This window comes from Magnolia sinica, chromosome 5 (assembly GCF_029962835.1).
Source record: "Magnolia sinica isolate HGM2019 chromosome 5, MsV1, whole genome shotgun sequence".
Taxonomy (NCBI): Eukaryota; Viridiplantae; Streptophyta; class Magnoliopsida; order Magnoliales; family Magnoliaceae; genus Magnolia; species Magnolia sinica.
Window position 1 is genome coordinate 40,942,324 of NC_080577.1, and position 13,907 is coordinate 40,956,230.

Sequence of the window (13,907 nt, forward strand, 5' to 3'; positions counted from 1 at the left end):
CAGCTCCCAATGCTCCCTCAATTGTTATACTGTAATTTATCTGTTGTTTCACCTTCATAATTAAGAACCTTGCATATGATGTTCCTATAAAGGTAACCAAGGTAATAGGAGTTGGTTGAATCTCTAATGAAGGTTATGAATGGATTCCTAAGAGATTCAACTAATGGATACACTAGAGTACGGTTGAGACTAAGGATATATCTATAGGTTTGGTCTCAATACTCTAGTGAAGGTTTGAGATCATGTTTTTCATAAATAAGAGCTTTGAATGCTCATGAGTGATGAATCACAATGAATAGAACATGAATCTCATGTGGATAGAGTCTAGGATGAGTGATTTGAGCTTGGGACAACCTAGGGAATCTGAAATGCTTAAATCCACACATTCTATAAAGTTTCGAATCTTATATTTATAGAAAAAAGGTCCCAACGGATATAAAACAGCTAGTTTTCGGTTCTACCGAGTGAACCTTCGGTAGTACCGAAATTCACTCGGTAGCACCGAAATTCACTCGGTAGCACCGAAATATCACTCGGTGGTACCAAATTAAATCCTGAAGTTGCTGAATGAATTTTACTACTTTCGGTGGCATTAAAATTTATACATTGGTAGGAGTTGGTGCTACCGAATTTCCTTTGAAGGCTGTTGGACCTTCGATACTACCGAAAGTGTCATTCGGTGGCACCTCCTCCTACCGAACTAAGACTGATGTTCCTATTTTAATTCTTTGTCTTATGATTCATTCAGCAACTTGAACTTTCTCAAAGCCAAGAATAATAGGATAGAAAGTATGAACTTAGAGTTGGCTTTGAATAGATGACCTAAGTGGGTTTTCCTTAGTTTTGAATCATCTATAGGCAATATCCTGATCGTAGAAGCCTCTTTGGAATCTATCTTTGTAGCTCGGGCTTCTGCTCTAGTTGCGTTGTCGGTCTTCATTTGCAAAGGACTCATCCCACTACTTGACCCAACTAGTCACGTGATTGACAAACAAGTGTGTAAATAAATGCACTAACAGGATGGTTTTCCAATCAACAAAATGAGGTAACAGCCCAGCAAGTAGTTGTACACATGATTCATAATATAGGTATGATACAAGTGCATATACAAGAATCGTAGTGTACCACATTACCACATAAAAAGTTTCTTTAGTGAACCAGGGCCATAGCTACGCACTGTGTCCTTCCTACCAACACCCATCTGACTAAGATCCATACGAGCCCAACACTTGTAAGAGGGTTTCGACAAAAAATGAAAGTATCTCAATTGGGGTATTTATTCAATAATAACAAAGAAAGAATGAGAGAACAATTATCATAAGATATTTTATTGATTCAAAGGTTCGCTTACACCCTCATATCTCTCTCGATTCCAATATAAAATGTACAAGTGTAATGAAATATTATAATAGAGTTTATTCAAATGTCAATTTTAGCTGCATTTCAACTTGGAATGTACTCCTCTTAATAAGAGAGTCATTATATGGATTCTGTAATCCTTTAGAAGTCTCATGTCTCCTATTAACATAAAGCCTTTGGATTGATTGAACTTCTGAAAGAATTATTAGGAGATCGTTGTTTTAGGGAAACTTTGCACATAGCTTTATTGTGTGCGCAACAAGGCCATTGCGCGCCACACAATAGACCCAGGCTTCTCCATTCCGCGCAACACAATAGGTGTCTTTAGACATATCTTTCTTCATCTTTCTCCTTGCGAAGTACCTGGGGAAATCTTGATTCTTTTATGATTCTTCTGGAACTCTGGAGTGGTAAATGAATCAAATGAAGGGTGAAAGGGTATTTACATGCCTCCACAAGTGCAAACCATATTTCTGCACAACAGAGTTCATTGCGTAGGCATGCAAAACTTCTATTGTGCACCTAATCAAGGTGTTGCATTCTAACCTGCACAATCAATATGCATTGCGCGTCACGCAATGACAATGCATTACACGAGTAAAATTTCTTTTCTTCTTTCTTCTATCCCATTTTCTTCTACTCTCTTGATGGATTTCTTGTTGAATTTCGTGTCTCAACAAGGAATTTACTCATATCCTGTATAAATGATGGCTTGAGGAATCTCAAGTACCGTGTGTAACTGTATGTAACGTCCTGAAAATCGGGGGTCGAGCATATCTCAGCTCCCAAGTTCCGAAACATCACTTAAGCAACATATGTAATGATGAATGTATGTTGTCTGTATTAGTGCATAAAACATGAAGTAGATTAAGCCAAAACTGCAAATATAATCCACGGACCGGTAAAATATGCAAGCAGAAGACTAAAGGAATATATATATATATATATATAAATATATATATCAATATAAGTCCCTAAGATATGTATGCTCTGCCAGGTCATAATTATAAGTGTTTGTCTCAAAATACAACTATCAGAATGAAATAAACCATTACAAAATAGGCCCTGAATCCTCGTAGCTCAGGACACGGCTCACATGAACCCGCCTGAGAACTGCATAAAGGAGAACGCCTCCTCATCATCCTCAAACTCCTACTCTGCCTCGTGGGTTGCATCATCATCTGCATCTAAGATAGAGTCTGGTTGGTGTTTAAACACCATCCCAGAACGTGGGAGTGAGTGATCAACTCAGTGGAACTATATAGTAAAAGTTAACATGTTATCAATTCGATCAAGCAGTAATGATAAAGCAGTACAATCAAACATGTCCTAATTACTCTTGTTAATGCAAGGATGTATGTAGAATGATGCATGCCCTCGCCTGCACTCCCTCAGCGTCTTCATCTTACGGTACGCATGACAACCTCCCGCAGTGCTCTACAACACCAAGGCATATGCAATGCGGTGCATGAACATGATTACTAAGTTGTTATTAGTCCTTTTCATACAGTAGGATTTGGGAAGCTAAGGTACCTTCCCTATATCGATTCCCAAACAGTGATCCATTCTAGGGTCGTCAGTCCTAAACAATCTCATACGATCATATGGTTCTAGGTCGCTGCAAAGGGGTCGTCACCAATTAATGTAGGACGACAACACGAATATAGTGTCCCATACCACCATAATCGGCTCACGAGTCTAGTTTGCTCACTGGTCACTACGGGGAGGCTTGTCACCCCAGCATAGGCCGACAGCTCGACCACGGTGTCCCATACCACCATGCCCGGCTCATGAGTCTTAGCGGATCGAGGTACCATGGTTAATGGGATTTGCACTAGTAAGTTTCGTACCCTAGATTCAAACAGTAGCGTCCATACATGGTGAACATACATCGGGCCAATCGGCTTACTTGAAGAGCTCGACTAGCACGAGCGCACGTTAATGTGAACGACATGAAGTGCGCAAACACTCCGTGTGGCTAAACCACTGCCGGCAACCCTAATACGACTTGGGTTCGTCACACACGTCCTACGTGGTGAATGAATCTCAGCCACGATTTCAAAGCTGTTACCGATTACCTGGACCATAACGTGGCCCCATACACATTCAACCATAATAGCAAGCATATTATAAGATACAGGATAACGAGAATCCATACACATGCATTTCATAAGTAAAGTGGTAAAAGTAACAACTTGCATGGAGGAAATCATACACATAGTTAACATGAATAATTAGACTAAGAAATTCATGGAGGAAATAGTACATATAAGGAAGATAGTTGGGATTTCACTTCTCAACTCCCTCATAATTCACACCTTACTAAATACAAACTTATTCCGACATTTTCACAAGCACTTAGACTACCCTTGGTAACATACATCACGTATGTCGGCCATATTACATATTAGGGAAAATCCTTTTGACAAGGAGTTGTCGCATAGATAACAATCATATCCCTACGACAAATAATCATGGCAATCACAACATCAAATTCCAAATGTTTACAAACATTTCAACAAATACATGAATCACACTATTTACAACATAGCTTATATATCTATGTAAAACGAAATAGATATTGCATTTGGCATGTGAAATGGCACCCACGTCAGTAATAAATCATTAATTGACATCGAAAGCTTTGAAAACCATAACCTATACGAATATAGTTCGCACCTTAAACTAGAAAGTGCGCAACGGATCAGATTTGGATGATAAGTCTTCGTCAATGGTGAAAAGACAACCTAAGGCATGAATTAGATTAGCTACATCAACACTTAGACTATTTTAAGTTCCAAAACAGGTTAGGGTTTAATTGACTTACCCAAAAATGAGATTAGAATCGTCGAGATAACGATTCAAAAGCGACCGGTTAGGTACGCAGAGTAACTGGAAAGAATTTCAAGATGATTCGCCAACTTCTCTCTCTCTTCTTCTCTCTTTTCCTCTCTCTCTGTTAGCTAGGGTTTAGAAAATTCTTATGGAATTAGAGAGTGAGGGTTTAAGGTCTTTATATGGGCCTAAAATTGATGGAATTAGCCCCAGGGCTAAGGTATACTTAGGTTATAACTAAATCGGGTCTATTTCGATCCAATGGAGCATTTCTGGAGGTCCTTTTACTGAATGCGGTCGGACTTAAGCTCACTAATAATGGATCTTAAGCAAGTTAAGTTTTTAGTCCGATCGGGTTTCCAGATCGTCCATGGCGGACCAATTTCAGTTCAACGGTCACCGAAACTCGATTAGGGCCACAAGCACTTTGACATGTGTGGGCCCTCTTCCCTAATCTGAGGGTGAATTTGGGTCAGAATCCAACGGTCAGAATGCTTATAAATAGCGCGCAAGCGACACGACTCAGATTACTTAAATTGATATTTATTTTCTAAATAAATTCACCTTTCTCACACTCTTCACTCCAGACTGAAGCAAATCATCTCAGGACATCATCTGGACTTGATTTTTGAGGTGATTGTCCAGTCCAACTAGATGGTCATAAGTGTCTAAGTTCATCACTATCGGACTTTCGACGTGCGGTCCAGGTCCAATACGAAGTTTCAAAGTACTCCCGAGAGCAACTGGGTTTAGAGTTGAATCCTAGGTTTCTAGGTAACATAGCATTAGCGGTCCTTCTCATTTTGGGTCTTGTAGTTCGTATTTAAAGTGGTTCAAGTTAATTCTACCGAGTATTCAGTTTAGTACTTAACCAAATTCTACCCTAATTATCGCAGTATACGGTCCTGGGGCCATTCTATGACCCATTTTCGACACTTCTAGTTATTATATTATTTTAATTATTTTTTAATAGTTCATCATCAAGTTTACCCCTTCTCTACCAAATTTCATGAGATTTCATGTTGTAGAAAAATTCTAAAAATTCCAGAAGCAGCAGCTGTCCAACAAGTGATTTTTGGATAGTTGTCACAATAACCTACTTTAAACTATATTAAATATTTTATTATATTTTTCACATATTTTTATATAAAACTAGACTTATTTAGCTTCAATTTAGTTTTTGAATCACTTAAATCAGAGTTATAATGAGAGAGATATGATTTTTCAAATTTAGACAAAATGCACAGAAAAATTGTAGAAAACAGGCTGCCCAATCCGCTGTACTGACGAGGCCTTGCGAAACCGGCAAGCCCCTCGCTGGTCACTGTACATATGGGTGAGGGTTGGCCCCAAGAGTGATGTCCTCCCCCCCCCCCCCCTCGGGGTTGCCGAAAACATGTGGGACCCACCTCGGGTCCCCCCGAATTGAGTCGTTTGGGCCCACGAGTCCATCGAGGCATTATTGGGTCTTATTTGCAAACGGGAATGAGTTACGTGATGTACAATATATGATTTTGGGGTAGGAGAAGCTAATCTATCCAATTAACCTATCTATTTTGTTATATTCAAAAATATTAAGGGTCAAACACTCATTTTATCCATTTAGTTACTATTTATGGTAAGGTTTAGTTTCGGTATTGTTCTTCATCATTTATACCCTAGGATTGGTGTGTATTATGAATGTGCTTAGAAAAATTTGAAGGATAGGATGGTGAAAGGTGAGATCTCGAAGGAAAAGGGTTAAAAAGGAACTTTACGCTTTGGGATTGAGCTTTGAGAGTGTTATGGTTGACCCATTGCCTAAGGATGTCTAACTCTAGGTTGGCAAAAATCCGGGGTGTTACAATCTACCCCCCTTAAAAATAATTTCATCCCCGAAATTGGCTAAGGGTAATGAGTAAAGATTCTATTATTCCTTTCGCCTAAGCTTTACTGATTTCAAGTTTATATGCGGGTAGGGTGTATACTATCTACGCTAGTCTGACGCATTTTAGTCTAACCTCCGTAAAACATTCTCGCCCTGAAATTGGCTAAGGCTCCTATGGGGTTCATATTCAATGAGTACATTAGTGGATGCACTAACCTTGGCTATTGTAATTCAGCTCGTACCTATTTTAGGCCTATTCCTTAACATGAATTAGTTTAACACTTAAACCCTAATTACTTTCCTTTAATGACTTCACTATTGACATTCTAAGGAAGATTCAGATCCGATTTAGTGACCTAACCTTACGTGTATCCTAGATCAATTCCCTTCGATTCTGGGCCAGTGGGGTAGGGGTCCACCACGCTTATGCTGCGCCACTTTGATTTAAATGGAAGCATTAGCCGACTTAACTAAATTGGGCTCATAGTGTTCTACCTCCCTTAAAAATTATTTCTACTCTTAAGGCTCAAGAATCTCTGTCCTAATGTTGAAGGTCAAATATTGCATATCAGACCCAGTTATTGCCTGGATTTATGAACATGGTACCGTTGAATAGCCCATTTTAATCATGTTTGTGTTGCAAGGTGGAATTGCGAGCTAAGACTGGATCGGGATGCTAAAAGCACGGATTTAACGTTCAGAATGCACCAAGGCAAGGGACGGACTCCAGGGGACCAAGATCGACGGAATTACACGCTAGGGATCCGCGAAAATTGAGAAACTGAAGCTCAAGCGGCCTGAAAGTCAGCCAGAATGCAAGATCACTGGGTTTCCATCATCTGTTTGGCTTGAAACTTTATACATGGCTCGAGGACCAAAAACTAACCGTACACGTCAAATTTCAGCCATTGGATCCTCGTGAAAGTGGCTGAACTAACAGATCAGTCCATAAAACCCTGATTTGGGGCCCACCCGCTGTCCAGATATGCTTTAACTTCGGCCTCCATGGCTCAAATGAAATGGGGAACAAGATGGATGGTGTGGATTTCTCATAATCATCATACAGTTTACATAGTACACTTTTTGCACTAAGACGTGCATGGCAACACAGGGACGTCTCCTCTTCAAAAACAGAACTCTGTTTCTGGTATGAAACAGAGACTGCGGATGATCTCAGTGGGCCATCATCATGGACAAAAAGATCAATCCGAGCCGTCAATCATGCATAGGGGTGCGATATGGTCAGAACCATGTTGATATTATATACCCATGCACCCATACATGCTGGTTTCAACGGTCACAAACGGACAGCCCTGCACTGATTGCAGCGTGATTACCACCTTTGGCCGCGTCCATAACATTCCAAAGCCGGACACATCCAGCTGAAATTTCATTGTAAAGACAATTGACGGAGTGGATTTACTGCATAGGATTGATCATGGGCCCCACAGCACTCACCGCAACTTATTTTACGAAGGGAGTGTGCGTCCGGGAAATCCGGAGATTCGGGGGAGTTGTGGGCCACGATCATCAATCTTTTCGATGATCTGAACCATCTAAATGATAGAGAGGGAAGATTCATCCACTTCCACGCTGGCAGAATTGATCAGAAAATGAACAGCGGGCCGCCCGAAGTTTCTAATTACTGGCTGCGTAAGCTGACCCGCGCCTCTTCTGCCGATTCCTTGCTGTGAAAGGGCTCTTCTGCACGCACCGACTCTAGCCAGGACTCCCTTCCACCGGCCTTCCTGCTATTAAAGAAAGAAAGAGATGTGAACCGAGGGGAGGAGAAGGAAAAGAGGTGAAGACAGTGCTGCTGTAAGGGGAGATAGAGAAGACAGGGAGCAGGGAGGCTTTGCGGCTGTAACGTGAGCACGGTTTTGAGAGGAGCAGAGGCAGCCGTGAAAGGATGGGATTGGAGAGAAGACAGGGAGCAGGGAGGCTAGAGCCGTGGAGCACGCAGGAGAGGACGTGAGTAACAGTGGCTGGTTTTGTTTTCTTTCCTTCTTGTTCTTTTCTTTCTCTTTTTATTTTTATTTGATTTGTTCAGCCCATTCATGTGTGGCTAAACCTCTTAGCTAGGGCTAAGAGGTGAAGCCTGTAGCGAGATGGGAGATTATATTTTGTGCCTGTAATTTAAAATTCATAAACTGAATGTGATTTTAGTTAATTATTAAAGGAATATTTTTCTTAGTCTTTAATGGTCTGTTGTGACTGAAATTACAATGGGTTTGCAATGGCTTTGAGTATTTCTTTCTCTTTTATGTTCATGATGTCAGGAAGCCCTATTGTTCACCATCGTCTCATGGGCATGGTCGGATGACGGTACTCTTCCTAACTTTCATGGCATGTTGATTGGTTGGTAATTAGTTTAATTCTTTTGTTAACTTTGTCTCCTGGGCATGGTGTGGTGATGGAATCCATTCTAATTCATATACCTTTCATCTCTTTAAAATTATATCAGAAGAAATTCAGTTTAAATTTCATGATTTTTGAAGCAGGCATAAGATCTCGCTGATCTCTACAAGTGGATCCTCTGAATCCCTAGTTTCCTTCCTCTGAATTCCTTAAAGTTTTAGATAATTATTCCACAATTATTCCTTAAACTCTATTTGGTTTAGATCACATCTTAATCTAGTTCTAGTTCTACTTGGTTTCAGATAACGTACAGGTATCAGTCCCTGTGGATTCGACCTCGGTCTTACCGAGTTTATTACTACATCATAACCCTATACTTGGGGAGTGAACAAGTTTTTGGCGCCGTTGCCGGGGACTGACGGTTACGTTTTTCTGAAATTAATTAGTTTTAGAATTAGGTTAGGATTAGGATTTTACTAACTTTAGGCTAAAGGTTTTTATTTTATTTTATTTTTAGAAACTAACTTGTTTCCATATTTTGTAGGATCCTGACATAAGTTCCTAAATTGGTAATTCCTTCCTAATTTCTCTACTTTTTCCACTTTTAAAGCTAGGGTTTAAATTTTTCTAATTCTAGTATTTTCCTATTTGTAGGAAATAGTTTTTAGAAATTTTCCTCTATTTGTTTTTAAAAACTTGGTTAGTTATTCCCCTTTTTAGAAATTAACCTTCTATTTTTATTTTAGTAACTTTCTAATTTTAACTCTTTTAGAATCTACTTTGTTTCCTAATTTATTTTTAGAAATTTTGTTTAGAAACTAACCTTCCTATTTTGTAGGCCTTTAAAATAGAAATTTCTAATTCGGTAAGCTCCTTCTCTACTTCCTATTTTTCAGTTCTCTTTTAGTAATTTACTTTCTAGTTTAGGACTTTCCACTTTCTTTTAGAAATCAGTTCACTGGTATCTTTCTTTTAAAGGATTGTTCCTCTCCTTTTTAGAATCTAACTTATTTTGTTTTATTTTACAGGTCCTTAACTTAGGAGCTTCAATTTGGTAATTTCCTTCCAACTCTCCCTCTCTTTCTTTTTAGATTTTCTTTTCCTTTCGTAGGATTAGGCTTTGAATTTGATTGAGGGCTGCGAGTGTTTCATGCCCAAGTGGGCCCGTGACAACACTCGACATCTCTTGACTGAAGGAGGATTAGTTGAGGGGTTGACTATCCATCGCAGGACTAGACACCACTCGAAATCCCCTGAGTTAATTGAAGTTATGGCTGAAGACCAACCTCCTCTACTTCCACCCAGGGTGGAGGATACCCAAGATGAGAATGAGGTGCAACAGGCACCCCCGCCTCGTACTTTACGAGATTATCTACAACCGGCGGGAGTGAGTACGCCCTCATGCATGATTTTCCCTAAAAACACAGGACAAATGGACATCAAGCCAGGAGTTATCCAACTCCTTCCCAAATTCCATGGACTTGAATCAGAGAGTCCATATTTACATTTGAAAGAGTTCAATGAGATTATAGCTACATTATGTTTTCCTAATGTATCTGAGGATACAATTAGGCTGAAACTCTTTCCTTTTTCCTTAAACGAGAAAGCTAAGACGTGGTTACATTCACTGCATTCTAGATCCATTGGCACATGGAACGACATGCAGAGGGAATTCATAAAAAAATTCTTCCCACATCATAAAACGATTACCCTCAGAAAAGCAATCATGAACTTTGCCCAAAAGGAAGATGAAACATTCTTCTAATGTTGGGAAAGGTTCAAAGATTTGGTCAGTTCATGCCCACAACACGGATTTGAAACGTGGCGCATTACAAATTTTTTCTATGATGGACTGACATCTTCCATGCGCCAAATGGTCGAGACAATGTGTAATGGAGAGTTCATTAATAAAGATGTTGACGAGGTATGGGATTACCTCGATAGTCTTGCTGAAAAAACACAATCCTGGGACTATTACCCAAAGTCGAACACCACGTCTAGGCCGACTCAATTAAAGGAGAAAGGTCGATTATATCTCTTGAAAGAAGAGGATGATCTCAAGTGTAAAGTGACTACTCTTATAAGGAAAGTTGAGGCCATGGAAGGAAAGAAGGATAAGGTTAATGAAATTGTTTGCAGCATCTGTGATTGCAACATTCATACAACTGAAAATTGTCCTACAATACCCGCCTTTCGAGGAGTGTTGAATGAATAAGCAAATGCCATAAACAACTATCAAAGACCTTTTACTGGACCTAACTCCAATACGTACAATCTTGGTTGGAAAAATCATCCAAATTTTAGTTGGAGGAATGGACAAACGGCTACTCCTCCAGGTTTCTTCAATCAAAATCCAAATCAAGTGAAACCTCAAGAGAAACCGGTTCAAAATTCCATACAAGAGCTGGCTCAAGCAATGCGGGGAATTACAGATTTTATGCAAAAGATAGATTCTCGTATGACGGTTATAGAAAAGGGGATGCTTCCTGCACAACCTCTCCCCAATCCTAAACCGCAGTACGAGATTAATGATCCTAGCTCTTCAAATCAGATGGGGCACGCTAAATCCATCACCACTCTTAGGAGTGGAAAGATCATTGATAAAACTCTTCCGGTTAGGCCCGAAAAGCCTCAAGAACCAGAAAAGGACAACAATGATGGATCTAGTGATGCCCCACAAAAATTAGAACCGGAACTTCTAGAGAAGCCAGTTGCTCCGTTCCCCCAACGGTTGGTTTCACCAAAACCTCTCTCTAACTCTCAGGATATTCTAGAGGTGTTGAAACAAGTGAAAGTCAACATTCTGCTACTTGATGTCGTGAAATAGATTCCTTCATATGCCAAATTTCTGAAAGACTTATGCATGACCAAAAGACGGCAAAGTATTCAAAAGAAAATTTTCTTGACTGAGAAAGTGAGTGCTATCCTAAAGCAAGACGTGCCACAGAAATTCAAAGATCACGGTAGCCCAACCATATCATGTGTAATCGGGAACCATCGAATTGATCACGCACTTCTTGACTTAGGAGCGAGCGTCAATCTGATTCCCTACTCGGTATACAAACAGTTAGGTTTGGGTGAATTAAAACCCACCCTAACCACACTACAACTTGTTGATCGCTCTGTTCGTGTACCAAGAGGGATAATCGAGGATGTGTTGGTCCAAGTTGATAGATTTTACTACCCTGTAGATTTTATCATCCTGGACACCGAACCCATCAATAACATAAGCACTCAGATCCCCGTCATTCTTGGCCGCCCATTCCTTGCCACTTCAAATGCAATTATCAATTGCAGGAATGGTGTCATGACTATGTCTTTTGGGAATATGACATTGGAGTCAAACATCTTTTTCAATAACGGCAAAAACTTAGAGGAAGATGACGATTTCCACGACATTAACATGATTGACTCTTTCATGGAAGATACGACACCTCTAACCTTATCCTCTCACCATCTAGAGACGTGTCTGGCCCACTACCATGACTTTGATGATGACATGATTAGGGAGACGTGGGCCTTGCTTGATACTACACCGGTACTTGAAGTTAACCGGTGGAGGCCACAATTTGAAGAATTGCCACAAACCGATGTAGTGCCTCTACCATCTAACCTCAAGCCGCCGAAGCTTGACTTAAAACCTTTGCCCTCTGATTTGAAATATGCCTATTTAGGTCAAGATGAGACATACCCGGTGGTGATCTCTGCCCACCTGGAGAAAGAACATGAGAGTATGCTCATATCTACTCTCATTGAGCATAAAGGAGCCCTGGGATGGATGATAGCGGACCTCAAGGGAATCGATCCCTCGATTTGTACTCACTGCATATATCTTGAGGATAATGCAAAAACCGCTCGGCAACCACAACGTAGATTAAATCCAAACATGAAGGAAGTGGTTAAGGCCGAGGTTCTTAAACTATTAAACGTGGGTATCATATACCCTATATCCGATAGTCAATAGGTGAGTCCAACTCAAGTGGTCCCTAAGAAGTCTGGAATCACCATCGTAGCCAATGCCAATAATGAACTCGTGCCAACTAGAGTCACTACTGGTTGGAGAATGTGCATTGACTACAGGAAGTTGAATACCGTCACGAGGAAAGACCACTTTCCTTTACCCTTCATTGGTCAGATCCTGGAAAGGTTAGCCGGTCATTCCTATTACAGTTTCCTTGACGGGTATTCGGGCTACAACCAGATAGAGATAGCCCCTGAAGACTAGGAAAAGACCACATTTACATGTCCCTACGGCACCTTTGCCTATCGAAGGATGCCATTCGGACTATGTAATGCCCCTGCCACCTTTCAGCGATGTATGCTTAGTATCTTTTCTGATATGGTGGGGCAATATCTAGAGGTCTTCATGGACGACTTCTCTGTTTATGGTCCATCTTTCAGCAAGTGCTTGGAAAGTCTTAAATGTGTGTTGAAAAGATGTGAAGAAAAGAACTTGGTACTTAATTGGGAGAAGTGTCATTTCATGGTTCAGAAGGGAATTGTCCTTGGGCATATCATCTCGTCCAAGGGAATCGAGGTAGATAAGGCAAAAATCGATCTTATCTCTAACCTACCTCCACCCAAGAACATCAGAGACGTGCGATCCTTCTTAGGACACGTAGGATTTTACAGGCGATTCATAAAGGACTTTAGTCTCCTCTCTCGTCCTTTATGCACTCTTCTTCAAAAGGATGCTCCGTACGAGTGGACTGAGCAATGCCAGGAAGCTTTCACCAAGCTTAAGGGCACGTTAACCAATGCACCTATCATGCAGCCACCCGACTGGAGCCTTCCTTTTGAGCTTATATGCGACGGTTCTGATTATGCTCTTGGGGCGGTCCTAGGCCAGAGAAAAGATAAGAGGCCCTACGTCATTCATTACGCAAGTAGAACTTTAAATTCTGCCCAAGTGAACTACTCGACTACGAAAAAAGAACTCATAGCCGTAGTGTTCACCTTGGACAAATTTAGGTCCTACCTGATCGGATCCAAGATCATTATCTATACAGATCATGCGGCACTGAAGTATCTTCTTTCTAAGAATGATTCTAAGCCCCGCCTGATACGATGGATCCTTCTACTCCAAGAATTTGATTTGGAAATTAAAGATAAAAAGGAAGTAGAGAACGTAGTGGCCGATCACCTTTCTCGCCTTCATACCTCTGATTCCCTTGAGACGACTCATATCAATGATATGTTCCCTGATGAACAACTGTTCAGAGTCTCCCATTCACCTTGGTTTGCTAATATTGCTAATTATCTTGCTACAGGTGCCATACCGACACAGTGGACTGCGCAAGATAAGAAGAAATTCTTCACCGAGGTGCGCAACTTTTTCTGGGATGATCCTTATTTATTTAAATATTGCCCAGACCAAATCCTAAGGAGATGTGTACCAGACGATGAGCATCAGAGCGTCATCTCCTTTTGTCACTCATAGGCCTGTGGTGGTCACTTTTCTACTAAAAAGACCACGGCCAAGATTCTA

General features: G+C 40.6%; 1 non-coding gene across 1 annotated transcript; it reads right to left on the reverse strand.

Annotated features, from left to right (window-relative positions):
- Positions 1-10,127: 10,127 nt before the first annotated feature.
- LOC131247768 (small nucleolar RNA R71) lies at positions 10,128-10,234 on the reverse strand. The gene has a single exon (XR_009172038.1). It is a non-coding gene; the product is annotated as a small nucleolar RNA R71 (small nucleolar RNA).
- Between the last annotated feature and the right edge of the window lie 3,673 nt (positions 10,235-13,907).